The following is a 14,881-nucleotide window of genomic DNA, read 5'->3' as shown; positions in this document are numbered from 1 at the left end:
ATTTTTGGTCAAAGAAGCCATAACAATATAGATTTCAACTGAGAGGAAACACATTTTAGAGAGTTAGAGTCAGAAAACAAACATTCCAATTCCACTTTGAGACTTAATAACCCTGTGGTCATGAGCAAATCACTTTATCAATTTGTGTCTCCAGCAGGTCTCTAAGATTGTAAGATGTGGTTCATTTGGAATTTGCCTGTGTGGAGGGAATCCCTAAATGGACAAATTCACATGTGCTTAACAAAGTTAGATAAATGTTGATGTTTTATTAGATTCACTATAGTCTTATAAAAAAGCACTGTACATAGAGTATTAATGTATCATGTGATCACAGATTTACAAATGGAGGGTAACTTAGGTGTCACATAGTCCAATTCCATTCTAAAGATGTTGGAAGTGAGGACAGAGAGATTTAGGTAACTTACCCAAGGTCACATAGGTAGGAAGAGCCAGGATTTAAACCTATATTATAGGCTCAATATCCAATGATATTTTATCAATGTACTATATTATTTTATGAGCATTGAGTTTGGATTCAGAAAGACCTAGGATCTAGACATGCCATTCAGTCCCTTATTTTTCCTTGATCCTATCATAAATTATTTTTCTTGGCACTGTTTTCCTTACTAATTTTGTTCAATCAATCAATCAACATTGATTAAATAGCTACTAAATGCCAGGCTCTATGTTGCATACTAGGGATATAAAGAGAGACATAAGAAAGTCGCTGCACTCAAGAACCTTAAAATCTAATGTGGAAGATACTATGGAAACATATACAAAACAAGTTACACTCAGGATAAATAAGACATAGTTAACAGAGGGAAGCATTAAAATTAAGAAAAGTTGGAGAAGTCTTTGTAAAAGGTGAGATTTTAGTTGATATTTAAAGGAAGGCAAAGTGATCATTAGTCAGAATTGTGGAAGTAGAATATTCTAGACAAGAGACAGCCAGAGAAAATGTCTGGAGCTGAGAGAGCATCTTTTTCATGATACAGTCAGGAGGACAGCATGCCTGGAACAATAGGGAGTTAAGGAAAATCACTTTAGTGACTGAATGGAGAATGGCTTAGAGTGGGGAGAAATTTGAGGAGGGCAGATCCATTAACAGGGTTTTGCAATAATCCAGGGTCAGAGGAGAGAAGGGTGTATATTCAAAAATTGTTGAAAGTTTAAATTTATAAGCCTTTATAAGAAATTGGATACAGGAGGTAAAATAAAGTCAGGAATCCAGGATGTCTAGGTTTTGAACCTATGCCCTGTGAGGATGGTGTTGCCTCTTCTAATAGCAGGGGGGAGAAGAGTTTAGGTGAAAAGACAAGGAATTGTATTTTTAACATAGAATTTAAGATGTCTACTGGATGCGTAATTTCAGATGTCTGGAGGTCAGCACAGAGCTTGGGACAGTCTAGGTAGATTTCAGAATCATTAGTGTAGAAATGGTCATTAAATCTATGAGAGCTGATGAGATCACCAAATGAAGTACTATAGAGGGAGAAAAAAAGAAAATTCAAGACAGAACCACAAGGGGCATCTACAGTTAGGCAGCATTATCTGTCTGAGGTTGCAGAAAAGGAGACATAAATTAAGGGTCAAATAAGTAGGAAGAAAACCAGGAGAGAATTACGTCCTGAAAATCTAGAGAGAAAAGAGTATCAAGGAGGAGAAAGTGATCAGTGGTGTCAAAGGAGGCAGAAAGCTCAAGGAGAAAGAAGATGGTAAAATGTTCATTGATTTTGGAAGTTGAGATCATTGGTAATTTTTATGAGAGTAGTTTCATGCTAAAGCCATACTGTAAAGGGTAAAGATGAGAGTGGGAGTAGAGAAAGTGGAGGCACCTATTGCACATGGCCTTTTTGAGGGGTTTAAGGGCAGAAGAGATATAGGATGATAGTGGGAATGGAAGGACCAAGTAAGTTATTTTTTGATTAGGGATATCTGAGTAAGAGAGTAGATAGGAGGGAATGAGTCAGCAAACAAGGAGAGACTGAAAACAAGTGAAAGAGTGAGGATGATAAGAAGGGGTAATATGCTGGAGGAGATGGATGAGGTTGAAATAATTGGAACAAGTTGAGAGAGAGGGATTAACCATGGCAATGACAAAGGTCATTTTATCATGTGAGACAAATTTTAAGGAGTAGTTGCAGAAAACATCTGAGTGATAGGATATGAGGAAGAGAAAACAAGGAGTTCAAGGTGAATGGTCTCATTTTTGTGTAAAATATGTGACAAGATTCTCAACTGAGAAGTGGAGGAAAGGGAAGCCATGGCAGCTTTGGGGATTGATGAGTAGGACCAAATGAATACATCATTGAAATTATATGAATGGTTGACTTGTCATTTTGCACAGTAATGCAGAGAAAGCCACTGTGAGTTGAGAAGCCTTTGGGTCACATCCTAGCTGTGTGATAATGTGTATTTCACCATCTTTCAATGTTACCTATGAATGTCTGAGACTATATTACACAATTTGCTTCTATGAAATGATTTTTCATAGCATAATCTTAAGCAGATCAAAATTCATATCTCCTCCTTCCTCACCCCCCAAATGATTAATTCTGTTAAATGATATAGTGTTTCATAATTAACTTCAATATTTCTGGTAACTTGATTATAATGATATTGCAATTTGGAAAGCAACAATATTCTGCCAATACACAATGTCCAGGTAAAACATGGATGTTAGGATTGTGAAAGACCACAAAGGATTATCAAAAGCAAAATTAGCAATATTCCACACAAGATTATATAGTAATAGACAATCTTTTACAATTCAGATCGCAGTTTAATAAATGGCTACATTTATAAAGGAGCCAAAAGAGAGACTTCAGAGTTATAATTTTCCAGCACATCTTTCAACTTCATTTCCAAAATATTAGATTAAACATGTCTAAATACAGCCAGCTTTTCATTATTTAGTTTATGGATTTTCAGATCTTTTGTTTCTAGGACTGAACAATAAAAATCAGACCTGTAAGAGACTCTCAGCATCACCTAGTCAAATTACCACATTTTACTGATAAAGGAGCAGGGCCAGAGAGGTTAAAGCTATTTGTTCAGTCACAAGTTAGAAAGGAACAGGTACATTATAACTTATGTTCTCTGAATGCAAAGTCAATGTACTTGTTATCACATGTGGTAATACAGTGGTTAATACATTTTTTCTCCCCAAATTGGTAATATCAAGTGAACTTTTCTGAGTACTTTAAAAAATATATGTTAAAATAGCTAAGAAAAACAGCCCTAAATAGTCAATAGGAAGCTGCCTCAAAATCTGGAAGACCTAGATTTAAACTTTGCTGCTACAAATACTAGATGTATGACCATTGACAAGTCACCTAACCTCTCAGTGCACCAGCAAAGCCTCGAAGACTAAGTTCTAGATGAGTTGCCAATGTGCACCTGTGAAAGGAGGTGCCATACCACGAAATTCTTTACACTGCTGAAGTCACATGAAGGGAAAAAAATCAGAGATGTAAGAAAAAAAAAGGAAGGAAGGAAGGAAGGAAGGAAGGAAGGAAGGAAGGAAGGAAGGAAGGAAGGAAGGAAGGAAGGGATGTGTGTGTGAGCAGCTATATATTTTTCTTCTGACTAGTTTAATTAAACTTGATACAATAGGGTATACCTTCCAGTTACCAATGTTGCAACATTGTGTACAAGAAATATAACGATATATGAGGAGCTGAGAACATATGACCTGCATTTTTACTCTTTTAAAATGCCAACTAAGGTATAAACATAGGAATAGTAGTCTGTGATGTGTGTGTGTCTGTTCACTGTTCAGCAGCAGTTCTAGCAAAAGAAAATAATCATGAGAAATTTATGTTTCTGTATGCACATTTGTCACTATGAATAAATATTCATGTTGGTTTAAAAATGAAACATACTAGTGCAAACACAATGCAAATTTTCAAGTGTCACATATCTGCCAGTATTTTTTTTCTCCCTTTAGGCTAAAACTGAATTTGAAGCCAAAAGGTATACATGACTCAGGGAAATCCAACTTTCCATCTCTTTCCTTGATCTTTATATAAAATTTGCTTTTGTCAATGCTTCCCCTAAACTTCCCTTTACCAATGAGTAGGAGTGAAGAACTAGACCAATCGAATTCAATAAATGAGTGATGTAATTATACGCTGTCATATTTGTCCACTAATGCATAACCACTGATATTTATTAAATATTTTCGGTCATCTTCATTGTTAGTTCAGGAGAATTTAATACTTTAAAATTCCTCTAACTCTCTCATTTAAAAATATTTTTGGAGGCAGGGTGGAACCAAGATAGCAGAGTGAAATCAGGGACACACCTGAGATCTCTCACAAGTTCCTTCAGATATGCCTAAAAAGTGAATCTAAACAAATTTGAGAGTAGCAGAATCCACTAGGAGACAGAATCTGACAGATTTCCTGCCCAAGAGAATCTGGAAGATTAAAGGGAAGGATCTGTTGCACCAAACTGGGAGAACAGAGAGAACACCTGACCATAGTGGAGCTGGATCAGCCTTGGTACACAGAATCACCAGTGAAGTGAAGATTCCCAAACCTCTCAGCAGAGGGTGAGATTCTGGAGGAACTGAGTGAGAGGGACTTAAGTAGCAGCAGCAGCCACTCTTGGAGTTATTAGCCCACAGACTAAATGTTTAAAAGTCACCTACTTGAACACCTAGGAGCCAAGATGGTGGAATAAGCCATAAACGTTCTCATACCCCCTTATTGACCTTGAAACACCCAGAGAATTTTACCCCAGGAAAAATCCTGGAATAGTGGAGCCAGTAGAAGGGGTACAGCAGTGTTCTAGCTCAGGAGGCTAAGGAGTTCAAAAGGGAAGTGTCCCTCCTGCTGTGTCTGAAGGAGACCAGGACAGGCCCAGAAGTGTCCAGCAAATTCCACCTCAGCAGTCCAGCAAGAGATCCCTAGGGGGTGGAGGTGGAGCCAGCAAGCACCAGCACTAGGACCCAAGGCTGCCTTCCCACAACCAGGGTAATCCACGTAAACAAGAGCAGACCTTTGTCTACCAACAGCTTTGCTTTAGTGCAGCCCTAGGGGAGGATGTGATTTCCAGTGGCCCAACAACTCCCCCTCCACACCTCATGCTGCGAGGTTGAGTGTAACCCTGTCAAAATTCATGCAAGGTTGTCTTTCCCACCTGTCTAGTGGAGAGGTATCAAAGGGACCCTAAGAGAAAAGGGTGCATCACATTTGTGGAAGGTTTTGCAGCCAGTCAACAGACATTTATTAAGCACATATTAAATATTCCAGGCACTGGACTGAACACAAATTACTTCTACATCTATCACAGGATGACAGATTTAGAACTAGAAAAAACCTCAAAGGTCACTTAGTCCTTGTTTTACAGCTAAAAAGAGAACGAGAGAGGTTTGGTGATTTCCCCCAAGTTATACAGGCTGTAAGTAAGGAGCAGAGATGAAATCTGAATTCAGGTCCTCTTTCAAATCTGTCAGTCTCTCCACTGAGCCACCCTCAGTCCCTAAGTATAAGGGTTATGGTGACTGTCTCTTGATTTGGAATCTTTTGTGGTAAGAACATTTGACTGATGCCAGCTGATGAATCATCTCTCTCTTTTTGGCCTTCTCCTACAAAGTGCACACATGTGAAGCCTCTCATAAGGATCAGTCTTCATTTCACAATCACTGGCAATTTTTTTTAAAGCCCAAAAGGTCTCATCAGCTACTCCCATATTCCCTATGTTAGGCATCATCAACATCGCATTGTGGTGCCTGTGCCAAAGGGACAGCTTCATAGACTGGCAGGCTGTCCTTCTGCCCTATGTCTTTCCTCTAAACTATGAAACATTCTGAGTTCTCCCCAAGAATTGAGTTGGACATATAAATAAACCCATCATTTCAACAATTTTCTCTTCTTAAGAGTAATGCTAACTTGCTTTGTCAGTTCAACAAGTATATCCCACTTGCTCACTCTGTGCCTGACCCTGGGCCAAAAGTAGCAAAAAACAAAACAAAACAAAAAAACAAAAAAAAAGCCTTGGCTTCATGCTGCTTGTATTCTGCTGCTTACATTTTTGCATAATACTGCATCTGCTTCCAAGGGCTGTTGTGAAGAATTTTACCCAGGAACCCTGAGAGGGTTTCCCCCTCCCAGTCTGATTTTTTTGGCTATTTTTTTCATTTATTAAAAGGGGTCATCCCTTGAGACTTAAAGAGGATTATTCATTAAATGGGTGCATTTCACTCAAAGTGAAAATGTGACAAGATCTTAGCCTAAAATGGCCAAGGTCCTGCATTGCATCCTGGTCCATCTCCAGTTGTACTGATAAATATCAGACCATTGGACCCAGATGGCTTTGGAGGAGAAAGTGAGACTAGTGTCCTTTTTATTGCCCTCTCTCACTCAAATCAGAGTCAAGTGCAAGTCTTGTCATCATTTCCCTGTCATCATCTTCGAGAATGAAGGACAAACACACCAACAGCAACCTGTCAAAACTCAGAAAGACTTCACCTGGCCTTGGTCTTAGCACACACCAGCTAGCTCCATCTCAGTACCAGGTAAACTGCAACATTATATAGCTTCTAGCTGACAGAACTAGAGGCCACAGCACACAAAGCCAATAACCAGGCCAATAGGCACAAGCACAAGAAGTGTGGAACTGATCCCCTATGCCCCAGAAGCAGAGACGGACATTAAAAGCCAGGAAAAAAGAAAATCCCAGTGAACAAGAAGCAAACTAGAAAAGCAAAGACTATAGAATTTTACTATGGGGAAAAGGAAGTGCAAAGTATAAATTCAGAAGACATCATTCATACTATATCCACATCTGAAAACTTGAAAGGGAAGATGAACTGGTCTCGAGGCCAAAAGCATCCTTGGAAGAGCTGAAGGAAGATTTTAAAAGCCAAATGGGAGAAGCAGAAGAAAAACTGACCAATTCTTTTAAAAATCAAATGGAAAAAATGGAAAAAATTCACTGAAGAAAACAAACCTGCAAAAAAGTAAAATTGGTCAAATATATAAAGAAGTACAAAACTGAAATGGAGATAATAATTCCTCACAAAGTAAAATTGGCTAAATGATAAGGAGATATAAAGCTAACTGGAGAAAACAATTCTTTAAAAAATATGTATTTTCATTGTGGTAAGTTAATGTGTGCATGTGTGTATGTGTGTGTATGTGTGTGTGTGTGTGTGTGTGTGTGTGTGTGTGTGTGTGTATTGGAGAGGCATAATATATGTGGATTTTTGGACCTTTGGTTCTCTATATATTACAATGAATAGTTAAGAAATGATGGAAATAAAAATTGCAAAATCAAGAAATAGGAAAAAAGAATAAAAATACTCCTAATTGGAATTGAATTATCAAGATTCAAAAAATTTTCCTCTAATTATAAGGCACATATAAAGACATTTAAGTGTGTATAGATATATGTATATTTATATACATATGTGTACGTATACATACATACGACCTTCTAATACTTATATATACATGTTATCCTCATTCCTATTGGTATATATATGTATATATCTTTCCTTCTCTATCACTAGAAATACATATACATGCATACATACATATGATATGGTATATATGTATATGTGTATACATATATAAACAATCCATATTCTCATAAATGCACACATATAGATGTGTGTATGTGTAATACATATGCACCTATCCCTCTGCATTTCTGGAGATTATAGATTTATGCAGAAATTCAGCATATATCTATATATGTATTTTTCTGTCTACTATCATCTATCCACCTATATTTCCAGTTACACAAAGGGGAAGATAATACATTATTAACTCCATAATTTGATATTGCTGGGGAAAGGGGATTCCTTATTAAATGATATTATTTTTGAATTTCTCTTCCAAAGCAGAAATATATTGATTATTGTACAGAGAGCTTTCTGAGTATTGTCAGTCTTTCTCTTTTAAGGTCTTACTTATCCAGTAGAAAGCCATTTCTTCTATATTATTGTATCTTCTTGTGTACAGTGGAAATAAAGGGAAGAAGCTGCGCAGAACAGAGGACCATACCAAACATTAACTTGAGGGTTTAAGGGTACAGAAGGGTACAGTAGAGGGTTTAAGTGACAACAATGGAGTTGGGAGAAAAGACTAGGTGGAAGTTTCAATACTTAGCAGATAGCCTTTTGGTGAAATTCAGGCCAAGGCATTCTATTTTTAAGAAATGAAGAGCTAGTAAAGAAGCTTTAAAATAAAATTAATAGAAACAACAACAGAAGGGTTAGAAAGAAAAAAAATATGATAAGATTCACAGTTAATGTTCTTTCCACAAATCCATTAAGAATTATTAAACTGGGTAACATGTCCCCAGAATTTCAGGAAATGCAGCATTTGGTGAGCTGTGAGAAGCACTGACTGGTCAAAGTCCTGAGAAGGACCATTTTTTCCCAAAAAAAGAAACAGTAGTGGCAAAATAGACCCTAAGGATTTCACTCAGAGACTCTCTTTCTAAAAGAGAATGTATTCTGCCATTTTCCTGGGGATTTCTCTTTGGCAGACCTTGCTTGGAGTGACTGTTCACCTTCTGCTAATTCTATATATTCAGCCTCTGCCTTTTATCATATTGTGATCAGCTATTGAGTTGTTGGTTATTGTTCAAGACCCCTCCCCTGCCTCCCAGGAACTCTGTAGACAATACTTCCATTGTTATAGGCAATTCTGAAAAGGTGAGTGATGATGTACTACTACTAATCCTATTCTGAGGAAGAAATTTCTGTCTTTATAACTTCCTGCCAATGAGTGAAGATATGGGGATTGGACAGAAATTATTTTTTCCCCAGGCAATGGAAATAAATTCCTTAAGCCAGACTGAAAGATTGAATGCATACTAAGATAGACCTTGAAAATAAAGAAAAGATAATTACTTGTCCAACAAATTTTCAAAATGTGTATCAGTAAAAGCCAGGAAAAATAGATCTGACCCTCCACAAGAGAGACTGTACTCCATTAATGTTATCAATAGTAAGAGCGAAGTTCTTGAGATGCTTCAGTCAGGAGTAATTTCTGTATCTGTTACATCTTGGACTACACTGGTACATTTGGTGCCCAAGCCAGATGGGACAATGATGTTTTGTGTTGATTTAAGAGAAATTAGTTCTGTTACCAAACCAGATGCTGAGAGACTTATCATGAGATCCAATTACCTAGAAGAATCATTAGGGTCTTCTAAGGTGCTCTATGTAATAGAATATTGCAAGATATTTTTAAAAGTAGAAATAGCTGCAGAGAAGAGGGGAAAGATAGTTGTCATCACTAAATAGGGATGATTGGCATTTACTGTACTTACAGAGTCATGGTACATTGTTGCCAACTTATTAATTTGCAGTTCTATCTTCTATATTGCAGGATTTTGTTTTTTGTTTGATTTTACTAATGCACATGTGGATAACATAGAATTTTAAAATTCCTATAAGAGCACCCGTATTGAACATTTACATGTTGTTCTTTGAGCAAATCAGGGAGCTTATTTGAAATGGAATGTTAATGGTAGTCACTTTGGACTGGTCAATTAGAGCATGTGGGTTGTGAAGTAATTAGCGAAAAATACCTTTCTACTCAAAGGAATCAGTGATATCCAAAGTGAAAAAAGGTACTTGTGGGTTTTTCTCTGCTTGGTTGGATACTATTGTAGGTTTAAACTATAGTTTATCACTCAGATTTCTCCCCTTATTGATTTATTACCTATGAAACACACACACACACACACAAATACACACATGCACATACACACCTACGTGTAGATAGAGATGTACATATTATAGAGATAGACAGAGAGACAAAGTCAGAGACACAAAGAAAGATACAGAAATATAGAGACATACAGAGATACACTGAATGACAGGGATCTTTTGGTATGAAAAAATAAATAAAAATTAAAAACAAAAACAGGACAAAAACACTTTGTCAGGAGACTTTTCAATTTCAATGCATCTTTTGCAGACATTAATGTTTAATATCAGAGCATCTAGCTGGTGCAAATGCATAAGTATATGGATAGAAACAAGGGACTTCTTTTTTTCTTCGAAGAAATTTGCCTCCTGGAGGACAGAGGTTGTCAGGGGTACCAAAATGAGTTATATTTTCTTTCAGTTGACTGTAGAGAGCCTGAGAAATATTTGAGATGTGTTTATTTAATTACTAATAGAATAATCAAGTTACTACCAAGAATAACAACTTATGTTTTTCCCTTATAGAAACACTGTCACACAATGGATAGAGAGCTTAAAGTAAGGTAGACCTATAATCAGATCTTCTCTGTAACTTGGAACATATTAATTAACTTAGACATTGATGGATCTTTAGTGCCTCCAAGTGTGTGAAATGCCATCTTCTTAATTACAGAAAGCACACCAAGATACTGTGAACCAGAAAGTACAAATATTATTATCCTTATTTTATAGATGAAATAAATGATATTCACAGAGTTTAAGATGTTTGTGTAAATGTAGTTATTATTATAAAGCTAAAGCATTTATTCATTAGGCATACATGCGAGTGTATATAAGTATGTTTGAATATATATATATACACACACACACAGATACACATATCTATGTAAGACCTATGGTTTTGTAAATATAGGTTTCTCCCATTGAGGAACTCCCTCAAATAATGCAGATCACTGCCTTCTCAACAGCTTAGTTTGAAGTGATTTGTACAGGATATGTCAGAAGGGTGACTTGAACCCAGGTGCTTTTCCTTCAGAAACCAGTCACCTATTCACAATATGACACTTCCTCTTGTATTCCTTTCTAATTCTATTTCTTGCTCTATGTCCCTAGATTTACCTCTACTTCCCTATTTCTATCTAAATTAATATCGTTATCAACCTAAGAAATACATTGTCATCATGCATGTATTACCGGGCTCAAATGTAAGAGTTGGAAGGGATTTTGAGTTCATCTATTTTCAATAATAACAGAATAAATTCTCTTTTCTAATGGCATTGATGAATGAAAATATAGCTTTTCATTGAAAACAAACATTGGAGCTTTATAGCCCATTTTACTTCTGAATAATAGGTTTAATTCCTAGAAAAGTCTTCATTACATAGGGTCTAATTTTTTGAGTTTAACTTTGACACACAATAGCCTACTTAAATAATTCAGGTGTCTTATCCAGGTGCTAAAGATATGAAAGTTAAGATTAAGGATCTGGAGAGATATCTTAAGAATTAAATAGACTGGTCTAGTAGAATTTTAAGGTATGGTTTTCTTTGTTTTTCTTTTGGTTTGTAATAAGTATATGAAAATGAGATTGAAGTGTCATTATATCCAAAGGAGAGAGAACAATAGGTGTTTTAATTTTCTTTACCAAAATGAAGGAAATATAGGACCAGTAGCTTTTTTTACCCCTTTTGCAAGACTTATGATAGCCAGGGTTTTGATGAAAACAGATGAAAAAAATATCTCCTATTTCTGTTACAACCAGGGCTACACTTTGCACATCTTAAATATTCAATACTTATTTGTTTAATTTAATTTAAGTAAGTTGAATTGCAAAAGGACTACACAGAAGATTTAGACAGAGTTGATTTACAAGTACGAAGAGATGATGAAGCAGGGAAAGAAACTGATATGACTAATGTTGATTAAATTATTAGGATGACCATAAATACCAATAAATAAAGAGAGTTAAACCTTCATTTGATCATGTACTTTTCTCTTTTTTATTACTTTAAAACTCTTCTTCCTTTAGTAAGTAGCAAGAAAACTTCACAGAAAACATAATCACAATAAAGAAAATATTTGTTAATCTTGAAATGCTCCTACTCCAAACTTTAGTCTCTTGAAAAACAAATTTTCACTAAATTCCTTTTTCTTCAAATCAACTGTACCATCATTGTTGAATAGCTTAGGAGCCATACTATATGTGCAACTTTCACATTGCTGTCACTCTGTATTTCTTTTTTTTCCAATTTATTTATCTATTTTTAGTTTCCCTTGTTTCTATTCATATACTTGTGCATTTACACCAGCTAGATGCTCTGATATTAAACATTAGTGTCTTCAAAAGATGCATTGAAATTGAACAATCTCCTGACAAAATATTTTTGTTTTGTTTTTGTTTTTAATTTTTATTTATTTATTCATACCAAAAGACCCCTGGCATTCAGTGTATCTCTGTATGTCTCTATATTTCTGTATCTTTCTTTGTGTCTCTTTGTCCCTCTGTCTGTCTCTGTAATACATACATCTCAATTTTTCCTCCACCTCTCTTACTTGATTTTCAAAATCCTTTTGTGAGCTCTTCCTTGGTCTGAGACCACTGAATATTTATTTTGAAAGTTATGGATGCAGAAGTCTTGACTTTTAGGTCTTCCTCTGATGGTATGCATTGTTCTTTCTCATCCAAAAGAACAGAAGAATATATTTGCTCATCAAGAAAGTAACCTTCTATTGCCTTATTCTTTTTCTCTTTTTTTGGACATTTTCCTAACCAGTTATTTGACTTTTGAGTTCTTTGTCAAGGGGAAGGGATACTCTGGGGAGGGTATTTGGAAAAAGAATTCAGTTTTGGATATGCTGAATCTAAGATTTCCATAGTATATCAGTTTAATATGTCTACACAAGACTTGTGGAGACACTAAACATAAAGGCAGGTGAGGGATTACAGTTGGCCAAATACACCTGAGAATCATCTTCATAGAAATGTTCATTGAATTCCATGAAACTTATGAGACCATTAAATGAAATAATGTAAATAAATAATATTAGCAATTTAGGAATTGCAACACTGGTACACAATAACTACAAAATAAATTTACAGTTATTAATACATCTTATAATATGATGATTAGTGAAATAATTGCAAATTTATTGAGATTTGAGAGTATTTATGTACTTCATTTGCACAAAATTATTATATAATTTACAGAATTCTATAATTTCCCTTCACAATTCTAAGTCAAATTTTAACGTTAACATATTATGTGATAATACATATGTTGATAAAATTAAGAAGAAAAAAAGGAAAAGAAACAGACTATGGGAGAAAGCCATTTCCTTAAGAAAATACATTTGGAGAATCTGTAAAGTTAATGTAAGAAAGAGATGGTATATATTTTGCAATGCTTCCCTCTTTACTTCAGAAGAGATAGGTGAAAATGCTGAAAGGTATAGTTCTGCAGAGAGACATGGAAAATATCCATTACTTCTTCTGACCTCCATGTGAGTACTTGCCCTGTTTGCATACATATACCTCTTCATCTAGGTGTATATCTGCAATGGCAAGCAAAGTAGGATCTTTTTGCTATTTTTGTTTTAATATGATAAAGTGTCTAGGATTGAATAATTTGATTAAAGATGATCTTACCCACCCATTAATGGGCCTGGGAAGATTTGTAGGAAGATCCATACCATCTCTTAATGAGGCACTGATTCTCAAGGGTTGTGATGCCCTCTGGCTCTAACAAGTGTATAAGGGCTCTGAGGTGCAGTTTTCCTTTGGGGCTTAGTTTTTGGAAGAAGGTTTTGTGTCAGATAACCCATATGTTGGTGCTTATTTCTCTGGCAAAGATGTATGTATGTAATGGTCACACAGTTGGATATGTCTGTTGATCTATGATGTATGTATTGCTTATGTCAGACAGTTGGAAGCATGTCTGTTAATTTTAATTTCTCTTCTTTTTCTCTGAAGGTGCTGACATTTTCCCCTGAACTAAGTGAATGATATATGTGCTTCATAAACATTGCCTTGCCTTTTAGAAAAGCAGATTAAAGAACCTCTAATACCTGTCTATATGAGGGTGCTTACTATTACTATATGCCTGCAAAGTAAACTGCCAAGGTAAGTGAACTTGTCAACAGCATTCAAAATTTCTCCAATTGTTTTCACCAATGGTTTCATATATATTTATAGTGCAGAGCTAAGTAGTGGAAAATCTCTGTTTTCTTGGTGTTAATTGTCAGGCCAAAATTGGCATAAGCAGTAGAGAATCAATCCATACTCACTTCACAAGTATGCTATGAGAAAAGTTTTGTGTAAATTTTCAAACAGTAAATATGAATGAGTTATGAACTATCTCATAAATAATCTTTATTGAGTGAGGAATTCTATAAATGAGATGATCTCTAAGGACCATCCTAGTTCAAAGTTCTATGACCAAATAAAGTCTTATGAAGAGACCACCAGTAATCCAATGTTCTTTATGTGAGAGAATATAAAGGCATCAATATCCTGACCATCTTCCCCATCTAAGTTAGCTTAATTTTTTGTCTATAAGTTGGTGAAACCATAAACGAGACATGATTGTCTAAGAGGACTTAATGGTCAGGCTATTCACATCACTTGAATATAATACAGTCACAAAGTGTATCAGATGATCTCTGATACCTGATTGTCAGTATATATCATGAGCAACTCAGAGGCATAGAAATTCATGAAATTAAGTCAAGCTGATCTGTCTTCTACTTATGTTTTTAATCAATATCTTTACACTGCTATGGCTAAATAAATCTTTTGTGGTTGTTCTTGTTAAATGTTGAATATCTATGAAGGTCACATTTTATTCCAACATGAAGAAATAACAATAATAATTGCCAATATTTGCAAAATGCTTTGGAAAAAAATACCTTATTTATGCTCGACAATCCCCTGTAGTAAATGCAGTTATTATAAGGAAATGAGTTGTAAGTCATTAAGTGATTTGCCCAGGATCACACAATTAAAAAAGTTTGGGGCAGATTTAAATTCAAGTCTTCCTAACTTCAAATCCAGTACTTTACCATTTTTCTATCTACCTTACTCTATAGAACACAAACTATAGGGACACTAACTGAAGTCAGGACCAGCAGAGAAAGAAAAGGAAATTCACTATGCCTTTCATAAGTTATTTCTTTAAATGAAAAGATGAGTTTGTCTGGGGCAAAAAG

The sequence above is a fragment of the Notamacropus eugenii genome, chromosome 4 (assembly GCF_028372415.1).
Source record: "Notamacropus eugenii isolate mMacEug1 chromosome 4, mMacEug1.pri_v2, whole genome shotgun sequence".
Taxonomy (NCBI): domain Eukaryota; kingdom Metazoa; phylum Chordata; class Mammalia; order Diprotodontia; family Macropodidae; genus Notamacropus; species Notamacropus eugenii.
Note: the sequence above shows the minus strand (reverse complement) of the source record.